Below are 13,102 nucleotides of genomic sequence, written 5' to 3' on the forward strand. Positions count from 1 at the left end.
TAAATTGGGTATGATTATATGAGAAATTCTGAGAGATGTCGTCCGAGGTACAGGCATGACAAAATGTTGTACAAAAAACAGCTTATCCTCATGACCAGTGATGTTACTATAGCATAAGTCAATATCGCACAGCACAGCAAAATGAGAATCCTGATCGCTCTCCCAGAGGTGATAAACAGCGCTGCAGAGAATTCATACAACAAGTAAGGATTTACATAACACAGCCATGCAAACAAAAAAAAAGACCATTGTGACCAGCGTCTATTTACCTAAAATAATAAAGCCGTATAACAACTTTGTTTTAACATACTCTGGTCAGATTTGTCATTACTTCAACCCTTCGGGCCCCATGTTAGGCATCAAAATGGACTGCGCTAGCTGGCAGCTGAGCACCACGCAGCTGCTCACTCCCTTCCCCCTGCCGCTCCTATGGGGGATGGAGAGGAGACTTGGAAGACAAAGGTAAAACTCGTGGATTGGGATAAGGACAGTTTACTGGGCCAGCAAAGGAAGAGGAAAATAACACAACAGCAGTACTTAGAATATACAAAGCAGGTGATACACAATGCAATTTGCTCACTGCCCAGAAACCTACTGATCAGCCCATCTCCAAGCAGTGACACCTTCTCCCCAGCCAGCCCTCTTTATATACTGACCATGACATCATGGTATTGAATATCCCTTTGGCTAGTTTCAGGTCAGTTATTCTTGCTGTGCCCTCTTCCAGCTTCTCGTGAAAATTAACTCTATCCTAGCTGAAAACCAGGGCACAGACCAAGTGATTCTTGGGAATGATTGAATAGCATGCAAGATCATTTCCAATTTTTTGCAACTCGCATGTCTTGTAGAGTCTTGGCTAGTCTCTTGGGGAGTTATAGAGAGTGGTTCAGCTACACACTTGACTTGCACTACTTCCTTTACTCTGAATTTCGCATGGCAGGTAGAAGGTGTGAGGCAATCCTCATTCCTACTTTTGCTTAGGGTATGCTTAGACTGCTGAAGCATCCATCCCTCCATCTGTGCCAAGGAACTAGGAAATGAAAAAAGAAAAAACAATAAGCAAAAAAGTGAATACACTAAAGTCCTGAGCATTCAAACTGGTCTTATATATGTTTCTACACAGATGTAATTCTGTAGTAAATCTGGGCATTTGAACTTTATGCAGCAAAACATACCCTGAGTTTTACGGGATAAGAAACAGTGATAGTATTCTGTGCCCGATTGACTTCAGCTAGCTCTGAAACAACAATACTGTCCCTTTTAAACACAACACCACTGTGAATGACCTATTGAATCCTCAAACAAGATTGCATGGTCCAACAACTCAGTCTAAAAGTCTGTCTGACATTTTCTATTCTGGGTTTTAGGTATAGTTTTCATAAGAGAAAGAGTGGTGAAAAATAAGATAGGATCACTTACTCTGCTGAATATGGTTCAACTGGTAAATTCAGGCATTTTCTTTCACACTGTCTTTAACCAGAGAGCAGTCACAACCAATTGCAACCCTTGATTTTTCCTGCCAAGGTAAACAGGCTTCACAGTTTGGAAAGCTGGACTCGGTGCTGGGGCAGCTGCCTTGCCTTCTGCCAGTTCTGGAGATTTGAAATTATCCTGAGCAGTGACTGGAGTGAGAAGAAACATCAGGCATGCTGCAAACCCATGGACCACAATCACAGAGAAAACATACCATAAAAGTTTCAGTTTAGGAGAAAATCATAAAGGCCCTGGATCTTCTACACAGCACAGTTTGGCACCATCCCTATTTTCCTTCATTTCACCACTGAATCCAACAGTGTTACCCAGCTTCCAACAGTCTTTTGAGCGATAGTAGTATTATGGCTGTGAGCACTTCTGGCTCTGAAATGGAATGCAAATGTTGATAACCTTCTGGCAGTGGATGTAATCCACCCTCTCCCATGTGGGCAGTGACAGCCTCAGACATTTTGTGCTCTAGACACTTCCAGATAGGAAATCTCCAGATGTTCCTGATTTCTAAGATAAACTGAATCAATGTGCTTGTGATGGTGTGCTCCCCCCACAACCCTGACCTGACCTTTATTTCCTGTAACCCTGCTCAAGCGATAACCACCAGTGGTGGTTGTGATGGATGTGTCTGGTCATGATGGTTGCATCCAGCTCAAAGTGGATTTGGAGACAGATAATGACACAATAGCCAAGGGCTCATTTATGGCAATGCACCCACCTAGCCACAGTGTCTGACTCAAGCCAAATTTGGAAGAAACTAACATCTGCAGTCGGTATGCAAATATGACTATAAGTCAATCATCTTATGCCATAAATAGTGAGCAGCCCAAGAGCCCTTTGAGCTCTCCTGAATGGTAGCAGACTGCACGCCAGGATCTCCCCTTGAGTAGGGATGCCTCTCAAGGTTACTCCTCGAGGTTGAGAGATTCCTTGCCACAACAGATTCTCAGTAAGTGACTAATAGCATGCTAAGCTTTGAAATCTTAGCTACGTGATATAAAGGATTGATTGCACATATATAATCCTTTAGACATAAACTGTTGATCAAATCTGGCACTAGGACTGGATCCAGCTGCACGTAGACTCTGAGAAGTTTAGAAAGTAAGAGGGTCCTTTCTGAACTTCATGACTCAACAGAACGGTCTCCCTCACAGTTTTGTCTGACACTGTCCTCTATGCAGTAAATAATCAAGTGTACCTTGCCTTTGAATCTTGTTAAACCACTGTCCCATTTACCATTCAACTTTGTTAATTCACTGTTTTATATGAATAAAGTATGTTGTTGGTTCTCTCTTATGAGTGAAGTGCATGACTCCATCCACGACAGTGCTGCTACAGGAATCATGGCTTGCAGGATTGTGAAACTGTGGAGTGCAATTAGTTAATCATCCAGTGGTCAAGCTATGACACAAATGTGTTTTAGCCCACCAGTTCACGAGCAGAATGACCAGCAGCACTTGCAAAATGTATATCTTCAGCTGGCTTCCTACCAGCATGTCTGAGCTGAACTGCATGTTATTACTGAAGAGAGCAAGGTTCTTCAAGTCCATGTTGCCCGTACAAATATGCCCTTATACACAGCGGCAAGGAGCTGACCACTCTAGAACGAGATAATTGGTGTCCCTGGCAGGTGGGTGAAGGGCCTGGTGCCTGCTGTCACCTCCATTCCTAGAGGAACAAACCTGCAGTCAAATATATCTACCTTCTCTGTCAGTCTTCAAGAGGGTCATGCTGTACGGGAGAGTGTCAGCTGGTCAAATAGGGAAATCCTCGTTTCTTATTCATTGCATAATCACTGTTAATCTCTTATACTCAGTTTTAACTTTATCTTCTCTTCTACCACCTAGAGCTATATCTACGTATTTAATTCTCTCCTAGAAAAATGTAGCTCCGTCCTAACTCCCTTTTTGTTGTTCTGTAAAATACCAATCACCCTTTTTTTTTGTGGATGGGAAAAGGAGGAAAGGAAACAGGGAAAAAATTAAATTTTGGCATTAGGACAGGTTTAAAATATTAAAAACCCTTCACTATTCGAAATATTTCCCAAACATTAACATGAAAGTTTAATGTTCTTTAAAAATAAAAACATCCTAATGGAAACTCTTCAAAGAGAAGGAGAAAATGTAAAAACAAATCCATTGATATAGGTGCCTCTTTTATCAGTTTTGAATCCCAGTCACATGTTGTTAAGGACTGCTGAAATATTGAAGATAACTGCTTATCTGATTTGAAGTCTAAGCAGAGGTTTTAATCAAGTATGGTGGCACTTTTAATGCTATCATTCATTAATAGGATGTCAGTTTTATGTCTCTCATCCAAACGACTCTCGCCTCAGTGCAGAATGCTGCTATTCAGGTGTCAGAGCTATGATCTGGCCTAGCCTTCAGCTCTGTTCTGTGTCTGTGCCTGATGATTTCCAAAAGCTCAGAAGGCAATTCATGAGGAAACAAAGCAGCATGGTTTTAATGAAAGGGGATTAAAGATTCTGGGTCAGGCAATCAGAGCAAAAAGGGGTCCCTCCTGATTTTGATGAAGTTTCTGGGAGCTAAGTGGTACAATAAAGAATGACTTTTGCAATTGCCTCTCTCTCTTATCATTAGATTAATGCTGAAAAAAGTGACACTTTAAAAGGTTTATTGCTGTGCTTAGAGCAGTAGCGCTGCTGCTAAGTGGATGCTTTTCTTGCTGAAAGAGCAATGCAACAAGAAAACTCATGTTGCTTCCTTTCTAAATTGCAGGTTTATATCCATTTATAGTTCTAATTCTAGGCCATTATCGGGAATAGAGGATGGTCTTTTCCCCACACACACATTTCATTTTCCATTACTTCAATGACATTAACAGTTCTGAGTCAAGAATCAAGTCGTCTTACACCTCATGTGAAGAAGTCCTTTCACGTGGCATCTGCATTTCACTGTCTTGCTATAGTTTTTGATCTTGTTTGTGCACATTTCAACAGGATGATATGCTGCATGTTTTCTCTTTGTAAACCCTCCTTTCCTGATTATTTGTCTAAAACAGATGAATCCTATTTCAATTCTCTCTCCCAAGAAGCATGTGGTTTAATAAACACTTAAAAAAACTCTTTATACTTCAGAAGTGTATCTTTCACACCACATTTCTAGAGATGTTTTTATTCAAGTAACTTTTTCATTGAAAGGATGAGAAGAATTTTGGTTCAAAGCAGCTCTGTCTTCTGATCACAATTCTCTTTAATGTTGGCAGCAAAATGTTACTGCTCATGTTTTAAACCAATATGAAATGTGGGCAATGAGTGTTAAAAAAATGACTACTCTTAATCCACTGCAACAGTGACTGTGAATGAAACACAAGAATGAAAAAAATCAAAGTATGCAATATCATAATAGCAAAAATCTAAACCCCAAATGATAGATACCCTCCAGGCAGTATAATGTGCTGGCAGGATACTATCATTCTTATAGGGATGTTAAAACACATTTCAAAACCACTTTGATTTCTATTCCATATATTAAATGTACTTCTGTTTCTTAACTATACCCCTATTTGTAGAAAGTCAGTTTATACTGTCTTTGTCTCCAGTTCAATAAGGTCTGAGCTTTCACGGAGAGTGGGAACAGGGGAAAGTATTAGTTGAGAGAGGAGGAGAAGCAGTGGAAATCTCTGTGTTGACTTCAATAGAGATAAATAAGCTAAGTTTAGGAGAAGAAAAAAATAATTTTGGTTTAATAGTTATAATATCTCATACCTAAGAGTGTGTAGCTTCAAGGAACTAAATTTTATTTTAAGCTTAGGAAAACAGCTTGTTTTCATAAGAGGGAGCATAATAACTTGCTTGATAACATTCTGTATCTGAACTGAAAACAAAAGAGCAGCTGTCTCCCAGTGGAAGTAGGAAGAGTCCTGTATGGTAAAAAGTGCTACCCATAAATCAGAATGACAGCACCTTCTTGCGCTTCTACAGCTTCAAGTACTAAACAGGTTGGTTAAATAAAAGACAGAACGATCACTGTTACTATTTTAAGATTGATCAGAATAAGGACAAAAATACTTTTTCTTGCACTTTGCTCTTCCTATGGTGTAGAGGGAAAAGAAAGCCCCTATTCCTTTTAGACTTTGATTCATATTCTTTCCTCTGACTTTTTCATCTTAGTTCCTAATGCTTTATCATGGCAATATAGGAGTTTCATTCACGATCCTATTCCTTCATGGCAGTGTATGCACACTGACTTTAGAATGACCATGACACTAGTGATCAAGATATGCAGACCTTACATCTACATCTGACCAGCCTCTGTCTCGCATGCTGTAGATATCTATTATTTGATTCCTAATGACATTGACACGGTTCAAAAAGTTTTATGGCTTGCAGGGAGCAAACAGCTTTAATAACAAGAAACTCTTTCATAGCTCAGATTTACTCATTTAATTGAATCAGACATTTTAAAGATGGTTTACTGATGACATTAAAAAACAACAAATGTGGAGTTAATATCTGCAGATCATCACTAAGGTTTTGTTTTTATTTTTTAAGCAATGATTGGAGATGCTACAACAATCATTGAAGTCAGTGCAAAATTCTTTCCTAATTCAATCCAAGTAAAAGTTTTTATTGAATTTTTTCCTTGGTTAACATTTTGTACCTCATTCAAATTTAGCATAGGAGTAAACATAATATTGATCAGATATATCAAGCCTATAAAATGTGCAATTTTGGTTTGTTTGTTTGGTTGGTTGGTTTTTAAGAAGTCATAAAATCCAACAAAAAGGTGCTAGGATTAGGATATTAAAAGCCAACAAGCTTTCTTTCTAATCTTGCTCAAATTAGTCATTCTCAGCTTGTCTCCCTTTTGCTGGGTTCCCTTCCCACACCTGCGAAATAGGAGTGATATGCTCCCAGCAGTAACACTGCAATCCATTAAGTTGTGACTCCTGCAGTGGAATATAGCTCCACTTACAAGAAAGTAGTTACCTCCTTTCTTAAAATGAAGGGAATGAAATAGGACAGACGATAAGGTCTTAAAATACTTTTGTCCCCTGCCCCTCAAAAAGACGAGGACTAACTTGTCTGAAATTAGAGTTCTCCATTAGCGATGGTGTAAGTGGATTTCATGCTCTGCGTTCACCTTTACCTGATGAGGCTCCATCTCTATCCATAAGCCTCCCTGCCAATTCCCCTCACAGCTCAAAGCTTAATGGACCATTCAGGAGCTAGACTGCTCTTCACTGGTCCTACAAATAATAATTTCTATAAGTCTGGGACTTTTATCCACAGGTATTCCCCTCTCTACAGCCTGATAATTCACTTCTAATTACTGCTGCATGAACACAACCATTCTCTCAGGCTCAGTTCCATATCCTGTCTCCTCTGTGTTACTTGGTACATCAGAAAATCAATAGATGGCTAAGGCATGCTCTCCCTCTGCTCTACCTTCCCCAGATTTAGCCCTCCTTAACAATTTTAATGATTGTTTCTACCTCCTTTCCCCAGTCTGTGAGACTTACCATTTTTATTCCCTGTACCTGGTCTGATTTCAGGTGTTTTGTGAATGTCCTTGAATTTAACTCTTCTGTGGTCATGTGGGATTTCAAAATCCTGTCACAGATTTTAAAGTCCTAATTGTTGCAGAAATAGCGATGTTATTGCACAACCTGCCTTAAGTTATATTGTCAGTTCTCACAAAGGATAATGAGATTTATACTGCTGTAATTCTGTGTATAGTTTGATTACATGATTTCCATGAGAATTATAGGAATAAATGGTAAAAAATGACCAGTAAAATTACAATTGTAAAATGTTTAGTCATAGATAAAAAAAGACATTTTGGACAATGAGATATTTGTCATTTATCCTTATTTAAAGTGGATAAAGTAAAATGGAACCAGATGTATAAATTCTTTCTTGTAATAGGGATTACTTATTTTGCAAGCTCAAATGTTTCTTTATGCATACTCATTTTTAGTAGTCATAGTTTAGGTCCAACAGTTCTAAATCTGAAGCCCTAAAAATAAGCCATCAAGGATGTTAATTTTGAAAAATGTAAATTTCTAAAAAAAAAAAATCTTCCAAGTAAACCAAGCTCATAATTTCATACAGGGAGTTTTAAATTAACAAAGAACTAACATACATTACTGGGATAATAGTTACATCTCAAGTCCTGGTCAAGGGTCTCATGATGTTTGTCTTTTTTTTTGTGTAGTTTTTCCTCTGATGTGTATGTATGTCTTCAGCTAGTAACTATTGAAAGACCAGGTAATGCTGAGACAATTCTGATGCATTTGTGTACGGATGAAGAAAGCTTGAGTACATCTTGTATAAGGCTTTCTCTATAAGACTAGTACAAGGAGTAATTACCTGCCTGAGAGAATTTCTGAAATCACGTTTCCAGCAAACTGGCTGTATCCTATTATTTCCTTCAGTGCTCTGCAGACACATGTTTTGTGTCAATGTGTTCTGCTCAAACAAGTGAGATCATGCTGAAGTAGAATGTCTTGCCTGAAAGGTTAAGAGCTCAGTGCTTGAGAGGATGAGCGAGTCCAGGAGATGAATCTGCCTATGTTCTCCATCAACTCCACAGAGGGAGCAGCCCAACCTCTTGTGGATTGAGTCTTTTCATCAAGATTCTGGATAGCCACCTCTTGGTCCTAGCTGCATACAAACAGCCTAAAAAATGCCTCTCTCTCCCCAACCTGTTAGCTGCAGATGAGAGCAACCACTTAATCTCTAGTTAGTTTACCATTCACAACAGTGAAAATACATTTCTGTTCTTTTCCTGGGCAGATAAACTACAATAGTATTTGTAGAGCTGGCTGGGCTTTTAAGTTATACAACCAAAATCTGAAAAGCATAATAGGAACAAAAACACCCAGAAAGAAATCTTGCATAGTAGAGAACAGTAGAGCAAGTGTGAAGAGGAAAACCTCGGTCAATAGTGAAACAATAAATGTGACAATCAAACTGTACGAGCACAATCTCAATAATAAATAGCAGATATACTGTACAATACTGAGGATGAAACAACAATATTTGGAACTATCTATTCTTCATTCTTCTTCAAAATATTACAGTGTTTTATTAAAGTGGGAAGTTTGTTATTTTTCTGAGATTATTAAGATATTAACGAAAATGGATACTAGTTTCCTGGTGAAGAGCTTCCAAACTGATTTTAAGTAGTGGGTGCCTCATTTCCAGATGTCCAACTGTAGACTCTTCCTTTAAATGGAGTGTTAATAAAATTACTGAGAAAATGTGTTTTGAAAGTAAAGCCCTTTCAAGAGTCTCCATTTGTGTGAACAAAAATCAAAGCAGCTGAAAACACCAAAGAACTGTTTTGAAGCATGTCCCAAGCCTTAAGGGGCATTTGCTTGCTCCTCAACAGTATTCCACTTACAACTGGGAAACCAAGAAATCTTCCGTTGAAAACCAGAGCAAACCAGGAAGCCAAGTGACATTTGCTTGTTTATTTGTTCTTACTAAGCCACAGGTGGTTTTTTCCTTGCACTTGAATTAATATTCCTTAAATGAAAGGATAAGTATGGCCTAGATAACATAAACACAGGGTTCTTCACCATCCACATTGGGTTTGATCTTCAGATAAGCAAACATTGCACAGGTCTTGCTAAGCCCTTACTAGTAAAATAGCTACATTTTGGTAGAAATAGTAAGAAAATACAAGAAAATAAAAATATTTTAAATCAATAAATCTCAGGAGACTAAAGCCTTCTAGGACTGTGTAGGTACAATGACAGAAAATGGAATATTCTGCTGAAAAAAAGGTTAAAATTGCAAAAACATTATAAAAGCTATGTTGAAATTATTGAATTTGTTATAGACCCTATCTAGCCCATTACCCTGGCCATAAAGAATTCATTTTTCATTCTACTTGAGTGAAGAACAATTTTCATTCTCTTATTTAAAATGAACATACAGCACATGAATAGAACTTTTCCCTGGCTGTATATGAGATCCATATGTTTAAAAAAAAATATGAAAAACTATTTAGAATTTTTTTCAGGAAACACATAAAAAACCACAGGGAAATCTTTCTTGTATAGCAATAGGACAGAAGAACTATCGTCTCTATTATTGGCTTCCATCACGGATATCTGGGGCTAAGGGAACAGGTTAGGAAATGGATGGGCTTCAAGAAGTTTTGGATCAAAAACTTTCAGACTTCCTGAAGGTTATGCTGCAAGTCTGCGGCAGAGCTAAGTAAATAATCTGTGGCTCTGATCCTAGTGCTTTACCTCCAATCTAGTTTTCTTCTGAAATGTGATTTGCTGTATATTCTGTCTTCTCCAAGGAAAAGAATCTCAGATATTTTTAAACTGATGTGTTGTAACCTTAAACATTAGCATACATTTTGCCAAATATTTTAGATGCATCAGAGAATATTAATGTTTCTTAAAATTGCTGTACAGCAAATTCCCTGGTGTCTTGCCAGATTTTTCCATTTATATCTGATTTCTCGAGTAGTTTGTTTTCAAAAACATCACCTCCTTACACCACAGAAGATCCAGAGAAGATTTTTTTTTTTTAATGGAAGCTTGTATTCTATAAAATTAGTGTTTTAAGTATGCATTCTACCATAGTCATACATGGGTCACTAAAATGTCAGACACTAAAATTAATAAACTTTTCTATATTAACTTTTACCATTAAGAATAAAACCGCTAATATGTCAAAACAGTCTTTAATGAGAGAGAAAGGTAGTCTCTGCCTGTTTTTTACATTAAATGTCTTCCAAGTATTTTGTTTTGCAAAAATATAGGGGTTAATTTTGCTAACTTCTCCGCAGCTTTCCATCTACCTCAAATCCTGTAGATAGTTTCAGCTGGGGGAAAATGTGGACCATTCTTAAATTCCTTTTTCCAAAATCAAAGAAAAAAAAAATTTCTGAATTCATTATGTGGCACAGAATTATCTTGTGAATTACTCAGAAGTGGTTGCATATCACTGGCAGTGAATAATCTTCATATGGCTGAAATCTGAAGAGCAATTTCTGTCTGTGGCCATTTTTATTTTTAGCACTGCCCCTTTCACTGGGCTTTGAGTACATTGTATTCCTTAGAATTACAGTCCTTATAAAACTGAATTTTCATTTTAATGCCCTTTCTTCATAAAAGAGATGAAAGGAAATGTTAACCAGAACCAATTTGCCCCACAAAGATTATAGTCTTGATTAAACTCATTGGATGAATGTTAAATGCAAGGTGGAGTGGATACTCATCTGACTGCTTTCATAAGAACCCTAATGCAGCATCTAATCCTGTTTTATAGTATGGTCTGCCTCCAGTTCCAGTTAGCAACTGTTCGAAGTATTGCTCACAATTCCTGCCACAGTACTGTTTCAATTAGAGTGCAGCTTTGGTTTTGGAGAGTGACACGAGTCCTAAATCTGCTAGCTGTCCCTGCCAAGGCCATGCGATCTACCGGCATCCTCACGCAGCAGGCTCAGGCAAGCTGTAGACCTGGGGACATGCTCACAGCACCCCAGGCTAGCCACATCCTGCCCACAGTATACAAATATCTCATATAAATGTCTGTAAGGGAACCTGCTGCCAGCCAGAGCTGCACCTCGAAACCAGGGATGGGGACAGGTATCACTTCTGGGCTGTTACAAAAGAAAAATGAAGGTCACTCTTTCCAGTTGATTCTTTCAGGTGTGGATGCATTAGTATGTGCATATTTTAAGACAGCGTCTGAGGAAAGTGCGTAGACTGGCAGGAGAGGAAATTATTATAGAACAGTGGAAAATGCACAGTTGGTACGATTTCAAATTTCACCCTTGTCTTCAGAATAATCACTAAAAATTCTGAAAATCTGAGTTAAAGAAATGTGTGGATATAAATTGTTTAGGATAGAAATTATATTGTATAGTACTTTGCATAGGCAGTAAAATCATATGCAGAACTGCAGTTTTAAAATATGATGGTATCCAGAGATGGACATTTAAGGGTTAAAAGAAAATTCTCAGACTCTGCTGACATTCCTCTACATTTTCAGTGACAAAGGGCTTCTCTGAATTATTTAACACAGATCTTTGTCTTATCAAGGAAATCTATACTGTTGAAAAATGTTTATTTAAAATTTTAGTGCATAATAGTATCTAACAGTATATGGAACATATAATTAATATAATGTAATATAATATGATATATCACAATACTATTTCAATTTTACTAAACTGGATATTGTCATTAAATTATTAATGTAATTATGTTAAACATTACATATATAGTTCTGGGAAGTCTTGTTCTGTGACAGAACCAGTGATTTCCTGTTCTTCAGTTAAAAAGGAAAATCCAAATATGCCAGAAGCAAGATTCACAAAAAACTCACTTGTCCAGTTCTTGGTACAAAATAATGAAATAAACATGAAATAAGAGTAAATCCTTTTGTAAAATACTCATAAAATACTTCATATCCTGAAGTTGCTCAATTTCTGTAGGGGGTGACTTTCCTTTTAACATCTGCCAGCCTTCATTGTCATATTGCAGAAACACATCTTTATGTATAAGCAGAGAAAAAGACTGACAAGGTCTTTGCCAGTATGAAAATCTGTTCTTTGATCTTTTTGCCCACAAAGGGTGATGAAAAAACAACTCTAATTTGCCTTTTGTACTTTCTGGTTGGTGAAACATTACTAGTTGTCAGAAGATTTTTAAGTATTCATGAATACCAGTGCTCTACAACATGGATAATACAAGTGCCCTCGATTATTTATAACCCAAGACATCAAATTGCAGGCTCTGAGCCAGCCAAGTGTTTAGTTTACATTCCGGCTCTTTATTCTGTTTTGCTTTTTGCTTATTTGTTTCTCCAGAAGAGATTACCTTCTGTTTCTGAAACAAATTCATTGCTGAGAAGCATTTGTAAATCAAAGAGCAGTCTTGTTTCCTCGCTGTCTTTCTCTCTGTGTGTCATTTTAGGCTGACTATGCTCTGCTCCCATGCATTTGAAAGTTTCTCTTTAGCCATAGCAAATGAAGGGGATGCCATTTTCTACATTAAACAGTGGCTCTGTGCTTTTGAAACTTGCCAATTAGTAAAACAAGTGACTTACTTAAAAACTTTTTAAATTTTTTGTGACTTAATAATGGTAAAAAATATTTAGAAAATCCTTAAAACTGTTTTTCTGGGGTTTGATATAATTTAAATGTCATTCCCAGGCTCTATAATGATATTATGGAAGACACCTGCTAGATCACAAAATGCAGGACATGTTTAGTTGGGTCAACAGCTATGTCTAAAATTTAGCTGCCTGATGTGTGGTGTCCTCATCTTTCTCCCTGTGCCCCTTGGGAATGTCTCTCACCTTTATGACTTTTATCATCCGTTTACATTTGTCTCTTTGCATGACATCTTAAAACTGAAGTTCATAACTGATATTTAGTCCTCTTTCAAGTTGCTTATTGTTTTGTGCTGCCCACATCTCCATTATTAATCACCACAATTAATTTCTAATGCAGTCACTGTAACAATGCCAGAATCTTTGTTTTTATTTCTCTGCTTTTATATCTTCAGTTCTGATTTTTTCCCTTCATGTTTGATTGCTAAGAATTCCGATATCATCTCACCTTACTTCCACTGATGCAACGGTTCCCTCCATCTCTTTCTACTCTTTTTGACAATCTTG

This window comes from Grus americana, chromosome 5 (assembly GCF_028858705.1).
Source record: "Grus americana isolate bGruAme1 chromosome 5, bGruAme1.mat, whole genome shotgun sequence".
Lineage (NCBI taxonomy): Eukaryota > Metazoa > Chordata > Aves > Gruiformes > Gruidae > Grus > Grus americana.